The sequence below is a fragment of the Hydra vulgaris genome, chromosome 12 (assembly GCF_038396675.1).
Source record: "Hydra vulgaris chromosome 12, alternate assembly HydraT2T_AEP".
NCBI classification, from domain to species: Eukaryota; Metazoa; Cnidaria; class Hydrozoa; order Anthoathecata; family Hydridae; genus Hydra; species Hydra vulgaris.
Genome location: NC_088931.1, coordinates 62,330,701 through 62,349,456, shown reverse-complemented (window position 1 = coordinate 62,349,456; position 18,756 = coordinate 62,330,701). Strand labels below are relative to the sequence as shown.

At 27.4% G+C, this 18,756-nt stretch overlaps 1 long non-coding RNA gene across 1 annotated transcript; it reads right to left on the bottom strand.

Annotated features, from left to right (window-relative positions):
- Positions 1-1,127: 1,127 nt before the first annotated feature.
- On the bottom strand, positions 1,128-6,897 carry LOC136088904 (uncharacterized). The gene is made up of 3 exons (XR_010642612.1): positions 6,819-6,897; positions 1,696-1,764; positions 1,128-1,310 (listed from the first exon to the last, which is right to left on the bottom strand). It is a non-coding gene; the product is annotated as an uncharacterized LOC136088904 (long non-coding RNA).
- Positions 6,898-18,756: the final 11,859 nt, after the last annotated feature.

Here is an 18,756-nt window from a genome sequence, read left to right as displayed (position 1 = left end):
TCATCAGCAAAGTGGTAAACAGTAGCAAACTTAATGGACGTATGAAGATCATTAATATAAAGAAGGAAAAGCAGTGGTCCCAATACTGAACCCTGTGGAACACCATTAGAACATTTTACAAGGGTAGATTTTGAGTCATTAATAGCAACAAATTGTGTTCTATTGTTTAAGTACGAAATAAACCATTTAAGGGGTACGCCTCTGATCCCATAATATTCTAATTTTTTTAACAAAATTGAATGATCTACTGTATCGAACGCTTTCTGTAAATCGACAAATACACCGCATGCAAAATATTTCTCGGTGAACTTAAACGTAACAGGCCATGTAGCTTGTTACGTTTAAGTTCATCGAGTGATGAATACGTTTAAGTTCACAACATGATGACATTACCAGTAATGTTACTATTTATAGATATTGCAATTAAATATTTTTTTTATTTAGTCTTCATTTGAAAATAGCATATTTCCTAGAAAAAATCAGCTAAAGATTCATCCAGATTTAAAAAAAGTTATTTGTTATATTTTTCTATCTACCATCCTATATCCCAGTGAAAAAGCGCACATGGGATACGCGTGGATTTTTTCCACATGTAACCCATGTGGGGATTATTATTTTGTCCCATGTGGGTTTCATATGGTAAATCCCACATGGATTCCATATGGTAAATCCCATATGGGATACGCGTGGGTTTTTACCATATGTAACCCATATGGGGATTATTATTTTGTCCCATGTGGGTTTCATATGGTAAATCCCACATGGGTTTTATGTGGTAAATCCTACATGGGATATAGGTGGAAAATACTACATGTTATAGATCTTAAATGCCACATATATTATTCCAAATGGTATAAAAGTAGTCAATACAAGACAAATGAAAGTCCGAATGCTTCTATGATAATTTTTAAAATTCTTTTAATTTAAAAATTACTTAAATAGTAATTTAAAATTAATCATCGAAGCTTTCAGAGAGGCTTAACTTAATCTGGTATTTGCTACTTTATCCCATTTGGTATTCAAAACGTGTAGCATTTTTGATCTTTTACATGTGATGTTTTCCACCTATAACCTATGTGGGATTTACCTTAAACTATTATAACGAAATTTTATAAAATTAAAAAACGTGTTGCAAAATGAATTTATTTAAAAATAAATGCTATTAATCAATACATCCAAAACGAATATTAAAAATATTATTTTTTCTTTTGCGATTTACACGCCGTTTTTTGTCAATTGAATTAATTAAATCGCTTCGGCTTGTATAATACCAAGGTTTTTAGTATCTTCTAACTTTCTTCAAACATTTTCTAAAAAAAAAAAAAATAACTACAAATATATATATAAATATAAATATATAAATAAATAAATATATATATATATATATATATATATATATATATATATATATATATATATATATATATATATATATATATATATATATATATATATATATATATATATATATATATATATATATATATATATATATATATATATAGAAAGAGAGAGATATAGAGAGAGAGATATAGATAGAGAGAGATAGAGAGAGAGAGAGAGAGAGAGAGAGAGAGAAAGAGAGCAATTTTAATAAGGAACCTTATTAGTCGAGCAATTTTAATTATTAGCCAGTTTGAAGTCATTAATGACTACAATATTTCACAAATAATTATTTCCTAATTTATTACTTACAATGACTAACATATTATGCGTAATTGAACACATATTATGCGTAATGAGCTTGAACCCATAAGGAGAATCCTGAAAAAAAGTGATCAATAAGGATAAGTAGTTAAACAAAAAAACAAAAACAAAAAATGTAAAAACCTACTTTTTCAATGATGTAGACTTCTATAATAACAGGCCTTGACATCGCGCAAAATGCCGTAAAAACTGAAGGCCGATTAAACTTTCACTTTTACTTATATTGATATATTTTAATATTAGGTAGGGTGTAATGGCAGTCTATGTTTTCTAATAATAATCTCTAGTAAAAACGGAAATATAAAAAGAAAACCAAAAAATTGTTAAAAGATAATCATGCTTTTCGTATTTCAAATTTCATTAAGAATATTTATGTAATATTAAATATCAATAACAAGCAGAACCATAACAAAGTATATATCTATATATTAGAAAGATAACTGTATTTTTAATATTTTTTTGCTAAAAATGGTAACAATAAAAATCACCAACAATAAAAAACACCAACAAAAGTCGATTCAAGCAAAAAAAAAGTTTTATCAATATATCTCAACAGGGTTAAAGTCCTTATACTTGGCAACTTGTAGTCAATACACAAACAATCATATAAACTTCGTCGCATAGCAAAATACTCATATGCTCTACATATAATATCTGAAGTATATAAAACTTCACCAACATTAACTTTTCTCATAGCATTTAGGTGTTCGAATAGAATATTTGACAGAAGCGAACTTTCTTTATTTTTTAAAAACCTAACTGCTTCAAATAAAGCTGATTTTGTTTTTATTAACTTTAATTTGTTTACAGCTAAATATGAAATATTACAAGTTGTGCCATTATGGTTAGCTACAAATAAATAATCATTGAAAATTACTAAAATAAATAATGGAACACCAAGTTTGTACATTTTTGATTGTATGTGCAAACTTTTTTTATTAAGCTGGAAAACAATAACATTGTTATTATCACTTAACAAAGATTGAATATCGTCAAATATAAGTTCATCCCCTTTAAGAAAATCATTTAACTCATCTGGTAAAATGCTTCGAAAACCGATTGAAGTTACATTTTTTTTAACTTTACTTGCTGGTGTGGCTAAACAACTAGGCGGAATATTTTTAAAAACAGATGGTGGGTTTAAAGGTCGTTGCTTTCCATATTTGCTTTCAAAAGGTGCTTCATTTGGCCAATGCAGTTGACATACTGCTGTATAGTCTGTAACAATAAAACCAGTTCTTGGGATAGCTTCACTACATCTTTTTCTCTCCTCTAGATTCTTCAGGAATTTATAAATTGATATTTTTGTCGTATTTGAGTATTGATATTTTTGTTATAGTTGTAATTGATATTGTAGTTGTAGTTGTATAAATTGATATTTTTGTTGTAGTTGAGATAGTTCGACTTGCAAAGAGATACACAGCATTTTAAAGGCATTTTTAAGGCATTTTAATTATAAAAAAAACTTATCGTTAGTTTGACAATATTATTATAACCTTACAATGTTAACGCCTTGAACCTTACAACGTTATTGCCTTGATGTTGGGCTATCTAATTTATAAACCAATCACATTTTAAAGATTTATTAAAAAAGCGCAAACACAAACTTTCGTCTAATGTTAAAAGATGAAAATGTAAACAAAGTATTAGGAATTGGCCTTCAGTTTAACAACTTTGTTGCGCGATGTCAAGGCCTTTTATTATAGAAGGCCGCGGTCACACATAATATAATATTCTGAAACTAATAAACAAACATCTAAATTTCTATAAGCAAATTTATTCTTTGATCATTGCCTTCATATCCTATCTTATTTTCATATCATAATCTATTATGGAATTATTTATATAACATATCACAACAATATTATTAAATTTGTGATGTTCTAATATCATATGAACATTCTCTAACATGTTCATATGATATTTGAATATAGTTCTTGAGTATATTATCTGCAAACAATTGACTGATGCAAGTTCTAATGTTGTCAAAAACCAAGCATGCATGCATGGGACACTGCAGTGTCCCACAAAGAAATGCAGGTTTGAAAGTCAAATTGTGTTTTATTAAAAAAAAAAATTAAAATAGGGGGGAGATAGGGAGGTTTCTGAAACTTTTTTTAGGCTCCAAAACTTTTAACTTAATATATAATAAGGTTCATAAAACTTAAGGGACTTACGAAGTACATTGAGGAACAAAAACAGGATATTTACAGAAACTTTTAAATTTTTAATCTGGAGTACCACAGTGTAATTGGGAATAAAGTCTCTGGGTCCAGTATTCAAAGTAATACGATCTAAAGTAATATATAAATTAAATAAAATGCTTTAAAATGCATGCAGTTATACATATAACTCCTGATAGTTAACTATATGTATAACTAGTTATACATAAAATTTATTATATAAACTTATTTTTTAAGGTTATGCTTGAACAAATTAGAACCAATTAATTTAAATTCAAGATTTAGTTCAAGTTCAAGTTATTTGTTCATTGTTTTTTCACTATTTTATATTTATTTGTTCAAAATTGTTAACTAGTACTAATTCTTACTACAGTAAGAACATTTATCATTGTTGAACGTGATTTTATTAGTAACTTAATTTTACTATCAACATATTTTGACAACACTCTTTACATTTTAAATGATGACAGCTTTACTTTTCTATTGATGTTAAATTTATTAAGTTTCAATAACTCAGATTGAATTTTAACTGAATTATTGTAAGCTTTGTAAGGGTTTGTTGTATCTCAAATGGTGTTGTAAATAAAGTAAAAATTATATATATATATATATATATATATATATATATATATATATATATATATATATATATATATATATATATATATATATATATATATATATATATATATATATATATATAGTATTTAGGCTATGGGATCATCCATAAATGATGCCAGTAGATAGAGGGGCAGTGTGAGTTTAACAATAATTGACAATGGGGAGGGGATGTTGAGACCAAAATAATGTCAATTAAAAAATTGAATTAAAAAAAAAAAGTAAAATATTTTATTTAAAAAAAAAGTAAAACAATTTATGCTAGCTATGAGCAGGTTTTAGAGGTATTTACACCAACAATGTGGTCTAAAAACTTCTTGCTTTTGTTGCTTAAAACTGTAGAGGATCATAGGAAAAACAATTTAAATTCAGAAATTAGCTTGCTTATCTGAAAGAACAATTTATGTTTTTTTTTTTTTACTTTTAGTACTGTTGAGAATAAATGTATAATTGAACCCAAAAAAAATTGATGGTATATGCATTTTTTATATTATATTAACAATTCAGATATACCATCATAATAAGATAACAAAAACTGACATCATTTTCAATGGGAGATGGCAAAAAATTGACTGAGTTTGATAAAGGGTGAAGTCGTTCAATAAACCGGGTCATCATCTGACATCATTATGCATAGATGACCCTACGATTTAGGTAAAATAAGTAATCAATTTGCCATATTTCTCTTTAAAAAGTGTAAGAAAAAAGCATTGTTATGCTGAGAACCTACCTATTGAGCAAGCTTTAACCACCTATTTTATAAATTTGAGAGACAGAAGTGGAAGTGCGAATCGCAAAAGAACTAATAACAATGCTCTAAATTGATTTTAACTTTGTAGACTAACATTAATATAGTATTTAGTAATAATAAATGAAGTTTACATGATTTTTATAATTTGTATTTATTTCCATTAATTATCAGTTGTCAGTCTCCATTTTATAAAATGAATTAAAAAACTATTTATTTATAGTATAATAATAATACATAAATACTAGTTTCCTAATGCTATTATCATCACAATGTTAATGGTATTCGTTTTAAAGTGAAATTTTGTATCAATTTTATTGTTTTAATGTTATATTTATATATATATATATATATATATATATATATATATATATATATATATATATATATATATATATATATATATATATATTTATATATATATATGTATATATATATATATATTTATTATATATATATAAATATGTATGTATATATATATATATATATATATATATATATATATATATATACATATATATATATATATATATATATATATATATATATATATATATATATATATATATATACATATATATATATATATATATATATATATATATTATTTTTACTTTATTTACAACACCATTTGATATACAACAAACCCCTACAAAGCTTACAATAACTCAGTTAAAATTCAATCTGAGTAATTGAAACGTAATAAATTTAACATCAATAGAAAAGTAAAGCTGTCATCATTTAAAGTATAAAGGGTGTTGTCAAAATATGTTGATAGTAAAATTAAGTTACTAATAAAATCACGTTCAACAATGATAAACATTCTTACTGTAGTAAAATATAGTTCTAACTGATAAATTTGAACAAATAAATATAAAATTAACAAAAACAATGAATAAATAAGAACATTAACTTGAACTTTAACTAAATCTTGAATTTGAATTAATTGGTACTAATTTGTTCAAGCATAACCTTAAAAAATAAGTTTTTATAACAAATTATATGTATAACTTGTTATACATATAGTTAACTATCAGGAGTTATATGTATAACTATATGCATTTTAAAGCATATTATTTTATTTAAACATTACTTAGATCATATTACTTTGAAAACTGGACCCAGAGGCTTTATTCTCAAAAACACTGTGGTACTCCAGATTAAAAATTAAAAAGTTTTTGCAAATATCCTGTTTTTGTTTGTCAATGTAGTTTGTAAGTCCCTTAAGTCTTAAGGACCTTATTATATCTAAAGTTAAAAGTTTTGGAGCATAAAAAAAGTTACAGAAACCCATCTCCATCCTATTTTTTTCTTTTTTTAATAAAGAAAATCGGGAATTCTTTGACTTTCAAACCTGCATTTCTTTGTGGGACACTGCAGTGTCCCATGCATGCAAGATTGGTTTTTGACAACATTTCAACTTGCATCAGTTAATTGTTTGCAAATAATTTACTCAAGATTTATATTCAAATAACTATTATATTATCCTAATAATACGTCTATTTGCACAAATCTTAATCTTATTTCTATAAAGAAAGATAAAAATTATTCGTGGTACTTACATACTTGCTTGCCATTCTCTTTATTAACATTATTAAAATATTTTCACACAATATAAACGTAACGCAATGCAATGTTGGTTTAAATTTTTTTTTTTTAGTTTTCGGCTTTTAAATTAATTCCCATGCAAATCCCACAGGAAACCCACGTGGGATTTCCCATGTGTGTAAATACCATATGGTTCCCACATATAACCCATGTGGGATTACCCACATGGGTTTAAGGTGACAAATTTCCATACGGATACCACATGGGAAAATCCGTCCCACATAAATCCCATCAATCCCACACGGAACCCACGCGGAACCCATGTGGGACGCGGTTTTATTTTTCACTGGGTATCACTACTTTCTAAGTTTTTTGAAAATATTTGGTAGGGTAATTTATAATGAAATATATGGTTACATCCCAGTTAACACACATACGTTGGTAAAACGTTAGAACAATGTTGAGAGCTACGTAGGCATCGGTAGCCAACGTTATTTTTATATCATTTTGGTTACAAATGCGACTTCGCCAACAACAAAAACCAACGTAGCATAAAGATATATTTTAAGTTGCAAAATGTATTTTACGTTTTATTTTTAGTGGGCACGGTGTTGTATTTTACATTGGTCCATCGTTGTATTTTAAGTTGGCTTAACATTGGTTTTTTAAATTTTCTAGATATTTTTGTCTCTTTATATATATAAATATATATATGTGTGTGTGTGTGTGTGTGTGTGTGTGTGTGTGTGTGTGTGTGTGTGTGTGTGTGTGTGTGTGTGTGTGTATCTTTGAGAGAGCGAAAACTGAAGAATAATAGTGTGATTATGATAATATAATAATAATAAAAAATCATATAAATGTTGTACAATCATACAAATGTTGTATATAAATAATCAACAATCATTTAATGAACAATCATATAAATGAACTACTCTGTCAAACAAAATTCAATCAATTTTTTATCATTTATCGTGCAGCTCATCTCTCGAACAAAATCATTTTTCCAAAGCTTACCCTAACTTATCCTGCTTTTAAAAATAAATTAAAAGATCTCATTCTCTCTATTGAAAATATCTTAGAATATTTTTAAATTATCTTGTGATAAAAAATAATTTTTATTTTCATGTATGTTCAAGTTTTGTTTTACACCTGATTACAATTTATTTTCATTTATCTAAGTACGATTTATTGTTTTTATATTATTTTTACGTACTCTTATTGTAAAAAGGCGTTTTTATAATATTTTACGTGCTTTCTTTTGTAAAAGGCTTCTGACGATAAGATTTTGTGATCTTCTTTTAGAAGCCTTATTCGTATTTGAAAAATATGTAATTTATATATATTACGTCAAATGTAAACAAAACAAAAAAAATCTATTATTTATCCATAAATTTACATTTATTATGTTTTGTTTTGCTTGTAAATCTTTCAAGATTTGCAAAAGGATCAAAGTTGGGTTTAGATCGTAAAAACTATCAACTTTTGCAATGTTTTCACAAACGTTGCACAAATATTACTGTGCAAGCTGTTTTCACTTAATGTCGGTTTTAATCTTTTTATCAACATCATTGCTAAACATATGACATTGAATCAACCTTGGATTTTCATTAGAAAAAATATGCCGACGTTCGTAATGGTTTTACATACGTTGACCCAATGTATGTGTGCTAGCTGGGATAGTATATAAGAATCATTACATCGTACAATTTCAAAACGAATAAATAATGACGCTTCCCCATTCATTTATTTATTTCAAAGTTTTAAGAACCTGCCCTTAAAACTCAAATTATTATTATACCTTATAACTATTTTCATAAGGTATTTCAAAACCATTATGTTGCAGTATTTCAAAAAACTGCAATATTAAATAAAATTAAAAAAAACTCTAGGTTATGACTGGGCTTCATAAAATTACTCAATTAGTGTGACAAAAAAGTTATACTATACTAACCAATTAACATAATTTAAAGCGATTGACAAAAATATTGCCAATAATTGAGGACGTCAGAGTTAAAGAAAGTTAAAAATAGTAATAAACTTTCGAAAAAGACTTTATTACAAATTTCGAAAAAGACTTTTTTATTATAAATAACTGCAAAGCTTTAATTAAATTTTTAATCTAAGTCGTTTAACTCAGGCCCAAATTTAGCATCAAAAATTAAACTCAGCAAATTTGAGTTTAAATTATATATGATTAGAAAAAGGAGTCTTTACCAATAAACTTAAAGTTGCAAAAGTAGTACCATTCATAAAATTGGAAGATCTCACGTGCGTCTCTAATTACAGGTCGATTTCCGTACTTCGCAAAACTTTAAGAATGCATTACGTATCATATACCAGTGTCGCGAAACATCAAGGAAAGTTTTCATTAACTATTCATTAAACCAAGGCTTTGGTTATTTTGGTTTAAAAAGGAATATAATTGGTTTAAACAGAAATATAGCAGGTTTATTCAATAATATAATTGGTTTAAATAAATATTTAAATTGTTATAAATAGATGGACGTTAAACGTTCATCTATTTATTTAAACGTTATGCGTCTTTAAAGACGTATAAATAGACGTTTAACGTATTGTTATAGACCAGAGGTGCCAATTACTGAAATTCTATTGAAGTTATAATTTTTGGAGTTTTATTTAATTTTACAAAATAAACCGACATTTAACCGACATTTTTGCTTTGATAACTTCTTGCAGTAAACATTTTTTACACGTAAAACACTAACTTTTAGGAAACCTAAATGCATTTTATGTAATTAAGGTATCTCAAGGGTTTAAAAGTATTAATTGTTGTGCAAGTTTTGTTTAATAACAACTTATTTGTATAAAAACTTTGACGTCAAAAATATTGTTTTTATAAAAATCCAATATGTTATAAACTAATATGAATATTGTAAAGTAAAAAGAATTTTCTACGTGTTGTAGATAATATCATAGATCATTTATAGGTCTAACTAGAGGTTGTTGGCGATCGCTACTCCCCACTATTAGATTTTTCAAATCTTTTAAAGATTTTATTTTTGACGGAAGTCAAAGTATTTTTTATTTTACAATTTCGTTTTTATATTTTTTGGTATTTGAATTTTTTTTACAAGTAGAGTTATAATAATTTAAAAGAAAATTTAATCATTTTTATAATATAGTTATACTGTAATATTTTATTAATATATTAATCACAATACTTTACATAATAATTTTTTGTTTTTTAAATTGGATGGATGAGACAACCGTCGTTTTGATGTCAAATAAAATCAGATAAAAGTATTTCCAGTGACGCAACTGTTTTCTATTGTTATGCCATTGTTAATTATAACAATCGATAGTGCGGATATCTTTGCTCTTAATCAAGAATTATTAATTGTAAGCGGGTACAATTTATGTTCATTTAAATCCTTAAAAAGTACCAACTGGCTCTTAAAAAAAAAGTTCCTTAAAACTAAAATTTAGCCGACTGAATTGTGTCAAATACCCAACTAGCCTACTAAATTCGTTAAAAAAACCCAACTGTAACTTAAAAATCACTTTCTATGGAGGGATATGTATCACCCCCCCCCCCCCACACACACACACACTCACCCCTAAAATCGCCTCTGGATATGGATGCCTTAATGGCCTTATTTTGAAATGAAATTGACAGTTTTGCGGGTTTAAATCAACCTAAAGGAAATTGTTTTTTTAATTTTAATCGTTTATTTCTAAGAAGTTATGTTTTTTAACTGCTATTGTTGTTTAATTTATAATTAAATTTATCACTTATTCTAATAGTTTTATAGAATTAGTGCATCAATGCGTCTTAAATTGACTGATTTAGATGTAGACGCAGTGGAGTATACATACATTCACTGACTTAAATAGGAATAGGCATAGTGGAGTGGGATTGCGAATAAGATTTGGACGCAATCGGACGTTTAATCGTTTTGGTTTTTTCTGAAAACTTAATTAAAAAATGACCAAATTTACTGCCTTGCAAATATAAGACATTAAATACAAAGTTACTAATGATATCAGAAACTATAATCTACCACTCCTTCCCATTAACAAAATTCATCATTAAAGACTATTCCAAACCATATAGATTAGATGGATCAAAACTCGGAGGTAGTATAATGCTATATGTTAGAAAAGATATATCCTATAAGGTACTGACAAAAACAAATGATGATAGTTATTACGAATGTAGCAATAAACTTAAAAAACAGAAAAAGGTTGATTGCCTGCTGTTATAATCCTAAAACCTCGTCAATCAATCGGTTTCTCGGAAAAAAATCTCGATTATTCTTTGGGAAAATATGAATATTTAACAGTCATAGGCGATTTTAATGCTGAGATGAAAAGTGAATTTATGGAAGAGTTTTGTATTATGTATAAACTAAAATCTCTTATAAAAGTACCAACCTGTTTTAAAAAATTAACATAAACCAAAAGTAATTTAACCTCAACTTAAGAAATGTTCCGAAATATTTTTCCCAACCGAATGCAGTTGAAACAGGTTTGTCCAAATTTCATAAAATGGTAATCTTAAACTTGAAATGTAATTTCCCCAAGCAAAAACGAAAGATAGTTACAAACAGATGCTTCAAAAACTTTGATAACGAAAATTTCCAAAACTAGCTAACAAAATAAATAAATAAAAAAACGTACAAAATTTGGATTTTTTTGGATTTAAAATTACCGTAACAGTCAAAATTTAGTAAGCATACGACACAAAAAAAAAGGTATGTACGAAAAAACCAAGAAGTATTTATGACTAAAAAATTGAACACTGCTGTAATGAATTTGTCAAGACTACTAAAACGTTATTGTTTGAATAAAACGGAATCCAGTAAAAAAGCATACAACCGTCACAGAAATTATTGTGTAGAACTCATAAAAAATTCTAAAAAGTTGTTTTTCGAAAATCTTCAAAATAAAAATGTTAACGACAATAAAACCTTTAGGAAAACAGTAAAGTCATATTTCAAGGAGAACTCATATCTTTACGAAAAAATTGTTTAGTGAGAAATGATTCTAAAATATCAGATGAAAAACTCGTGGCCGATATTTTTAACGCATATTATAAAGTTACTATATTGCAGTTGAATATCAAACCCATCCCTAAAACTATCGAAACATTTATCCATGACCCCATAGAAAATTCAATATTTAAATACAAGTCACATCCAATTATTATCAAAGGGTATTGAATTTAATAAGAAACTCAGTTCCCTTTTCTTTTCAATATACAACCGTCAAAAAAATCTTACTATATTTCTACACTAAATAAATCTAAAGCACAACAAAAAGACAATATACCAACTAAAGCAATCAAAGATAACATTATTATTTTTTCTGATTTTATATTTAAAGACTATAACTAAGCTATATCAAACAACATCTTTCCAGATCTATTAGAAAACGCAGATATTACTCCAATACACAAAAAAGGCTCCAAAGCAGATAAAAGCAAATACAGGCTACTCAGTATTCTATCCAACCTATCTAAGTTATATGAAAGAAGTATGTGTGAGAATATAGCTAGCTTTTGAAACGATTTAATTTAGACATCTATACGGTTTTCGTATAGGCTATAGTGCTCAACAATGTTTGATTGCAATGACCAAAAAATGGAAAAAAGCATTAAATCACAACGGATGCTTTGGCGCTTTATTACTCTAAAGCATTTGATTGCATACCCATTACGTTACTAATCACCAAACTAAATGTCTATGGTTTTAGCCAAAACAGTATAATGTTTATATCTTTCCACCTAATGAATAGGAAACAAAGAGTAATAATAAATGATGAATTTAGCTGTTTCATTGATATTCTTTATGGAGTTACGCAAGGTTCAATTGTAGAGCCTCTTTTATTTAACATTTTGTTATGTGATTTTTTTTTCTTCAGTATGGAGTATTGTCGCATGCATATCCGCAATTTCGTTGGAATTGCGGATATGCATATGACAATACTCCATACTGCACAAGAAAAGACGTTACTTTGGTAACTACCAACCTCTAAAAAGCTGCAAATCAATTGTTAATATAGTTCAAAAATAATGGAATGAAGGCACACCCTGAAAAATATCACCTAATCATTAGCAAACATAGTAATCTAGAAGTTACTATTTCTAATTTAACAATTAAAACATTCAAAAATGTTAAATTACTCGGAATAAAACTCAAAACAAAAAAAAAAAAAAAAAAAAACTTTACATCGAAGAGCTTTATGCAAATATACCAGCAGAAAAGTAAATACACTGTCAAGAATCACATCATATATTTCTTTCAATCAATGTAAACTTATAATTTCTGCATTTATAACTTCCAACTACTCATATTGTCCACTTTAATAGTTTCACTGTAAGAAACTAAATAAATCAAATCCATGAGAGAGCTTTAAGAATTATCTACAGAGACTACGAATCTCCATTTGAAACTCTTTTACTAAACAGCGGTTCTTTAACTATACACCAAAAAAACCTGCATTGCTTTGTCACTGAGATTTCCAAACTAAAATTACAAACTGCACCAATATCTATGAATTAAGTTTTAAGTTTCTTGAATCAAATCTGAGATATGAAAAGTCAAACTCGGCCAATATTTGTACAACAAAATATAAATTAGAATCTCTATCGTACTTAGGACCAAAAATTTGGAAACTAGTTCCAGGTGATTGTAAAACATCTTCATCTTTAAAGGAATTTAAACTTAAAATAAAAAACTGGATTCCAGAGCGATGCCCATGCAAATTATGCATGGTTTTTATTAAAAATGTCGGATACATAAATAAACTAAAGTAAAATAAAATCTTTATATTTTTGTTCGTTTTTGCCGCTCTAGTCGGCTTTTATTTTATTAATTTATTTATCGGTTATCTTACAATTTACATTTATAACGATGTTTATTTTTGAAGGACTTATCCTTCAAAAATAAACATCAACAAAAGTGTCAGTTGACTTAAATTAGCCGATTATAGAGCTATCTTTGTATTAACCATATGTCAGCTATAAATAATATACAAATAAATAAATGGAGTGTACATACAATGACTAAATTAAATAGGGAAAGGCGCAGTTGAGCATACCTACATTAGGTTAAATTGCACAAGATTTTTAGGTGAAATAGCCAACATAACTAATAATAACTTATGTTTAAATACACGCGTACAACCATGAAAAAATTAGTTGTACGTGCATATTTTATCGTGTGGTAGATATTTTGCCGGGTTTACATCTATATTTGTATTTAGAAGCCATATTTACCGATTTATATTTATAAGCTTTATTTACGAAATAATTTATGCTCATTATTTTTTTTCAGTTCTTTTTTTTTTTGAAGCGAATTTTAATAAATACTTATTTACGGTTTCTGTATTGAGCACACTCAAATCAATTTCAATTGCTTGGTCAAGTAAATTCGTTTAATCGAATTCCAGTTTAGTATCAGCTATTTTTTACAAAAACATTTGCTGAATTTTTGTTGTTGTTGGTTTAATTGCTTATGATGTTTTTAAAGAAAATGCTATTGGATAATTTTGTAAAATGTGATTAGATAAATTTTAATTATGATAGTTACGTGGAATTTCATTATAAGCTATTTAAGTACAAAGAAAAGAAAAAAAAAAAGCGACACAATTTTACTTTGTTTTCGCTCCAGCCTACTATACCTCTTTAATTGGCTGCAATGGCACGCAAAATCTTTTTAGGACAATGTTTCACAGTTAAAGTGCAAATGTTGGGGGTTCTATTGTTAATAGAGCAGGCGGCTAAAGCTTGTAAAATGACAACAGAACTGTTTGATTTATGATTCGTTGCTAAACGTTATACCCGAATCGAAATATTGTTTGCTTTTTCGTCAGGCAATTGAATGCAAGTGAAACCTATTTTGCTGGGTGATATTTAGGAAATCTTCATTATATCAATAAAATTTAATTTCATAAAATTTACCAACTGCTAAAAAATCACTTTAGAAAAGTCCATAAAGCATCAAGAATGCTGAAAGTGGACCCGGGTTTTTTTTACGGCGGAATTATTTAAAAAAAAAAAAAGCTTCAGCTTGTTTTCCTTTGCTGGTCGTTCTTAAACATTTTTTTAATTTTTTTCTCTTTGTTGAACATTTTTGAAAGAAATATATGAGGCCAATAATTTACCAAAAAACATAAGGCCAATAATTTAATAAGTTTTGTATTATTACTATTTTAAACTAAATTTGTATTCACAGATAGATTTTAAGTTTAATCAAGTAATTGTTGTTCCTAGGCTTCAAGCACAGCAATTTTTAACAAAGCTTTTTTAATTGATATAAACATAACCCAAGTTTTAAGTTTGCTTCATGTCTGAAAGTTATCTTTCTTAAACATCAAAAAAAAAAAAACTTCCTTGCTGATAGCACTTCACAATTTTAAAACTTTATGACCAAAAGCTCAACAAAATTTTGTTTTTTGAATAAAATTTAGACTCTTTTGAAGTAAGACACATTGATATAAAACGCTAATTATCTTTTTATCTAAGTTCAATGACGCAAAACTTATTAAACTATAATTGTATGTTCAATGACGCAGCAGTTATTGAACTATAATTATAAATTAATCTAATACAGTTGAAATATTTTGCTTTGTTTAATAAATTTTCCTTTAATTAAAAGATTTCTAGAATAATTTTGCTTTTTAATCTAGTTTTAAATTGATTACTAAACTTTTTTGTCTTTAAGGGTCATTCATAAAGAATGTTTTAGTTTAATAGGTAAAATTAAATCGGATTAAGTTGACTGAACCCAAGGAACAACAAATACTCTCTTACCAACATAAACACCTGTTTCTGTTGAACTTCCCCATTCTTCCATCTTAACTTGCGAAGAAATCAATAAACATCTCCGCGGAAAGGAGCCAGTTAACTTTTACTTCTGGTTAGTATTTAAATTCTGAATGACGTCCTATATGGACGACCCTATATTGAATTTCCTACCTTATTTTGACTTTGTATCAGTGCATTTTGACAATGCAAACAAATTTTTGATTTATATTACCATAAATAATTTAGAAAGAATCTAACTGTTTTACTTTATAAAAATTTAAGTATTCTTTCAAGCAAGCTGCTTTCAGCCGATGTGTAAAACCACCGCTGGCATACCGATGCTGGTCCTATGTAAAATCTAATGCAGCTTGCCACTGTTGCAAAAACAGATCAAGTTCCGCAATGCTATTATTTTCTGGCTGCTAAAAAGTCATGCCAGCGTCGGTAAGTATATTGCGCTACGCAGTAGTTTTATCAATATAAAGCCAGAGCTTACATACGCAAAGCGATACGCCGCACAGTGACTCAGGACGATCAAAAAACGGCAAAAATTGATTAAAATTTGACATAATTGTAAATAAATTATGTTATAAATCAAAATAATATTTTTTGGGTCAAAGATTTCGAATTTGTTGAAAAAATTTCTTCTACGCGCAGCTTCAACGCGTATAATGCGCGTATGCGCGCATTAAAGGTGACTATACGCGTACAAAAAAATTTTTCTCAAAGTTTTAAAATCTTCAAGACAAACACATTATCATGATATATTATTCTACTAGATATTAAAAAAAAAAGGTTTTTAAAGGATGCTGATACATAGAAAAAATATAATATAATAAAACTATATTTTGTTACATTTATTATATTATTTACATTACAATTAATTTAATAACTTCGTCTGATAACGGTTTTCCTCGATAGCTCTTTTGTTTTCTAAAAGGTATGCTTGATACATTTGGATCTGATCTTACTAGAAGGTAATGCATCTGATTCATCATTGTGTTTAAACTTGATATTTTTGCCGTGTGCTTAAGTCTAGAATTTCTTATCTGTTTATTTAAACTCTCCAATGCATCTTCCGAATATACCCCAATTGGCAAGGATAATTTATGTGATATAGAAGAACTATGCAGTAGCAGTTTATGTACAGTAGGAGGCATAACATACCAGTCTTACAAACTCACTATACGTTAAGCTGTTTCAGTGTAGTATAAATCTAGTTCATTGATATTAATAGGATATCCACAAGATATGGTTATGAGAATATTATGCAATCTTTCAATTATATCACAATCAACTTTAGTAATTTCAGAAAAAACTTCACTATTTTTAAATGTTCTTCTGGCAGTATTGCCGTCATTGGTATTTCCAGACCCAGTTTTAGGCATGTCAACATATAGGCTTAACCGTTCTCTGAAAAGTACCTGAATCTCTTTTTTTTTTTAGTCTACAGATAATTTTTCCTCAACTTTTTTTGGCTTATATTTTTTAATTTCAATTTTATAACTCAAATGGAGAATAAATTCCAAGCATTTTATCCAGCAATGCAAAGCTAAAATTTCGAGCCCCAAGGCTGACTCATTCTCAGTTTTTGCTTTTAATAAATCAATATTGTTCATTTCGTTGGATTTAGCATCGCACACATTGCAGGATTGAGTGGATTTTGTTTCTGCAAATGCGTTAACTACTTTATTATCAAACATTGTAAGATCAACTTTATAGCTGATATTAAAAGTCACCTTTCTTCCTGCAATATCAAAAACTTTGCAAAACGTCTTTAAGTTATTTATTTGATTTTTTAAATCTGATTCTTCTTCTCTTGATAAAATTGGACTCTTTTTTTTATATTGTAGATAAAGAGGTCTACAAAAGTGACAACTTGAAGGATTTCCATTTTTCCAAATTTCGACATCTTCTACTTTGAGCAATAGAGGCACAAAAGCTGTACTAAAAAGATTTTCTTCACTTTTAAGTTTTATAGTTGTGTTGCTAGTCTCGTATTTCTGTTTATAAATACTTTGGCTTGATGCTCCATCAAAACCAATCTTTCCATATAAAACTCCAAATATTTCGTTATCTTGACCACAGTTAGGCATATCAATCATTTCAGTTATTCTACTCACAGTGTGATCTAACATGCTTTGAAGAGTACACTTTGCAGAAATTTCAGAAAAGTGTATATTCTCAGGATAGCATTTTAATTTTTCTTCGAAAATATTGTGCAAGGTAGGATAAATACGCACATTGTGTACAAGAGCTGAGTTTTTAATCATTTGATATTGTTTATCGCTGAGATCAGTGTTCATTTTTAAATTCCTCTACACTCATATTAATGGGAAAGGTTTTATCCAAAGTCTCTAAAACATTAGAAATATTGTTTTTTATAATGGAGGCTATTTTTTTTCTCCAGCAGCATTTGCACTTTTTGTAGAAGCTAAAAATTGAGCTTTATGATGTTCTGTGGCTAGTTCTTTTATTTTTTTTTCTTTTGCTTTGCTCTCCAAGAACACTTGATTGTTTATGGGGCCTTCCAGAGCCAAAATGGCTATTTTTATTGCTCATAAGATTTTTTTGAAGCCAACGATTTTCTTTTTGTATAAATGTATCATAATTTCGTCCACATTGTTTTAGTTTTTTCTTCATCTTTGAAATAAATATAACTGTAGCAACCTTTACTTTATTTAAGTTTGCTTTGCGAATTTCTTCAGTATCTTTTATTTCATTAAGTAAATCCTTACATAATCTTAATTTATCCACTCCTTATCTACGTATATTTGGGATAAGATCTAATCTTTTCATTGCTATTGTTTTTAAGAATCACCAATATAATAAAACTAATATATCAGAAACATTTTAAATTACATTATATATTCTTTTACTTTACACTGTTTAAAATTTTATTTTGTTATGGCTTTAACAATTGTCACATTGTTACATCCTGTAAAAACACTATATTACTAAGTTAACTTTATATTACAGGAAATAATAATGTTGTTCAGTTAAGCTTTTTCAAACATGTTGTAATATTTTAACAAACTTTTAAATAGTATATAATGACAAAAGCACGTTTTTAAAACTATATTTAATATTTGTGATTTAAAAACTATATTAGAGCAGGTAATACAAGTAAAAAATTAAAATTTAAGTTTCCCGCCATTTTCATTTGTTTTGATTATAACAAA